The sequence below is a fragment of the Suricata suricatta genome, chromosome 10 (genome assembly GCF_006229205.1).
Source record: "Suricata suricatta isolate VVHF042 chromosome 10, meerkat_22Aug2017_6uvM2_HiC, whole genome shotgun sequence".
Taxonomy (NCBI): Eukaryota; Metazoa; Chordata; class Mammalia; order Carnivora; family Herpestidae; genus Suricata; species Suricata suricatta.
In genome coordinates, this window is record NC_043709.1 from 38,382,597 (window position 1) to 38,386,149 (window position 3,553).

Below are 3,553 nucleotides of genomic sequence, written 5' to 3' on the forward strand. Positions count from 1 at the left end.
CCCTCTCTCTTTGCCCCTCTCCAACTTTGCTCTGCCTCTCTCTTTCTCAAAACAAAAACAAAACTCAAAACCCAAAACACATTAAAATGCCTAAGGAATATTCTTTTGCAATGTTCTGCCATTAAGAGTGCACTTCTGGTCACAGATGCATCTGGTTTACAAGACCTAGCACCCTGTGTAACTTTGCCTCTTTGCCCATTGTGTGATCTACTTCAATTTGTATTGTTAGCAGCAAACTGATAGGTTCGCTTCCTTCAGTTACCCTACTGTGCCACATCATTCTATTTTGTGCCACAGCATGCTTTATCCTTTTTCGCTTCTGCTTCCCAAGCATGAAAATGTATTACTATCTCATATGTAACAGCTGTTTAACAATTTTATGACAAGTGAGCCACTATACACAAACTACGTACCTGAGTTGTACCAAGTACTACTGTGATTATACAACGAGAGTATTCTTTAAGCCCACGTTTTATAATTCTTTTAAAAGCTTCACTTCAAAAGAGTTTTATCAAAGTCTTCTAAGAGTCACACATTATGGATAATCTCCTCTTCATTATAGTCTTAGTTTAGTGTCCCTACTCTGTCACAGATGTTTGTTTAAGGTTTATTCTATGTAGTTTATGTAATAATGTATCAGTTCACCCATACAGCCACATTTAATGCCTTTTTAGATTACTAGTAAAAATATAAATGCCAAATTCCCTTATTTAGCCTATTTATGTCCTATTTTCACTTCATGATTTGTAGTTGCTTCTATCTTTACACACATATTTTATTATTTTTACAACGTTTATTTTTATTATTTATTTTGTGTGTGAGAAAGAGAGTGAGACAGAGACAGCAGAGAAAGAGAGGGGGAGAGAGAATTCCAAGCAAACTCCACACTCAGTATGAGCCCAACGCAGGGCTCAGTCTCACAACCACGAGATCGTGACTTGAGCCAAAATCAAAATGCTCAACTGATTTAGCCATTCAGGTGCCCCTACATACATATTTTAAAAGGAAATCATATCACATCTAAATCTCTGTGCCATGCAAATTTAATTTGTTGCTTATGTCAGTGAATATACTTACCCTCCTCAATTAAATAGGGCAGGATGTACTGTTCGTACAAGCTTTAATTCACTTAATGACAGTGAATGATTCAACAGGACTTCACTAATTCTGTTTTCACAGAACAGCTTTTGGGCTTTAGCATACTTCTCTGAAGAGCCAAACAGCTTTCAGACCTGTAACAGTGGATCCATTCTTGATACCAAACAGCCTCTGAAACTTATGGAAATAAGTGAGAAAAAATTTTATTGTGCTCTTTAGTTTTTAATGTATAGCAAACACGACACTTTCTCATTCACACTAATTACTCAAGAAGCATTGTGAATCAGGAACAAGATAAGAATTAGAAATTCAGTATAGAAATATGAAGACTGAACGTCTTTGTAGTGGAGTAAGTACTCCAGAAGGAATTCAGCCAAGATTCTTCTGGGGATGAAAATCAAAACATGGTTGTATACACTGATGGGCCATAGGATAGTAAAGGAAAAAAGGATTAAAAAAATATTTAAGCATTTTCTCTTCTTTTTCTACACTTCTTTCTTTGAACTATTTCAGACAAGAGAAAATACATGAACAATATAGTGAATGCACCAGCCTAAGTATACAATGTAACCTTCTCTTATGCCACACTCTCTTCCTTTAGAAGGAAACATTAACCAAAATATTTTATCTGTATTTCTCAGGCACACTTGAGTCTCTTACTATCCTTGTGAAATAATATTTTTATTCAATATAGTTTGTGAAATTCATCAATGTGAATATATGTGGCCCTAGGTCATTTATTTGTCCTGCTATATAGTATTAAATGAATATGCTATGCTTCTTTATGGCTGTTACAGCATTGCTACTATGCATGTTTCCTTGTGTGAAGAGTTTATATATATCTGGAAATGGAATATCATAAGCTATTTTCATTTTTTATTTACCATATAGTGTACAGTTAACTTTCTCTCAGAGGAAGCTATACCAAATACATTCTTGTTAGTAGTATAGCTTTCATGTATTTATCTTTGTGAATCATTAGATTATTTTTGGCCAATTTGGTACAAAATTATATATGATTATAGCTTCATTTTGGATTCTCTTTATTTAGTGCAATTGATAATCTTTCTGTAATATTTTTGTGTTTTGGGGTTATCTCTTCCACTAGATTTTGTCTTCTTGTTATTAACCTGGAAATGGTTTTCAGATAGTCTGTGCACTAATCCTCTGTCACTTACAGGTGTTGTAACATATTTTCCCTGTGCCCACCTTGTTCTGTCACATATCATGAATAAAGTTTTTAATCTTAATGCAATAAGTTTTAACTGTCCTTTATCCTCCATGGTCACTGTTTTTTTGTGTCCCGAGATATCCTTTTCCAAGAAAAGCCATTGTAGGATTTTTCTACACAGTTTGATTTTCATGTTTATATTTTTAATCAGTCTGTAATTTGTGTGTGTGTTGCAAGGTAGGAAGATAACTGTGTTTAATTTTCTATTTGATTAACTAATCGACTAACCACCACTTTTTAACTAAATAGTTCATCCTTCTCAATCTGTAATGCTTCTGCTGTCATAAATCAAATTTTCAAAGATGCATGCTTATGGTTTACTCATAATAAGTCTTGGTATCTTATAATAAATATGTGATAATAAATCTTGGGAACTGGAAACTCTCATCAACTTTTATTCTTTTTCAAGATTGAATTGTCTATTTTTGGCCATTTGCTCTTTCATATATATGTGTTTACATATAAATATATATACATATGTATATTTAACTTAGCTTGTCAAGCTAATGACAAACCCACTCAGAATTTTGATTTGATTTGTAGTGAAGAAATTGTCATCTCTAAGATAATGAGGTCTGCCATTAATGTGATATATCTCTCTACTATTTCTTTAGATATTTTTAATTAATCTTAATAAAGCATTACTTTTTGATAGAGATACATCTCAAGCATCATTTGCATTTACAGCTAAGATTTTGGTCCTGACACAAGTGGAATTTAAAAATTATGTATTTTTTTAAAATTGCATAGAAAACCATTGATTCTTTACCAAACTTGTGTCAAGCCATTTTGACATATCCTATTTTTCAAATATACTTTTTGGTTCTTTTGAGACTTTTATATGGATAATAAATAATCCAGGAATTATTATATATGTTTTTTTTCCTTTATAATCTTTGTTCTTCTTTACTACTCTTCTTTTATTTTCATGCTCAGCAGAGATTTTAATTCCAGATAGAATTAAAGTGGTGACAATGGAGTTCATCATCCTACTCTTGACTCTTAGGGAAATGTTTGTTAAATTTTGTCTATAATGTCAGTCTCTTTTTATTTCTTTTTTTAAAATTTTATTTATTTATTTATTTTAATTTATAAAGTTTCATATTTTTTTAACATATGCAATTATTTTCCATCCTTTACAATACAGTAGTTGCAATGACACTCAAAACAGAAAAGCAAAGTAAAAAATCAAAACACCAAGTTCTGTTTCATGTAATTAGACTT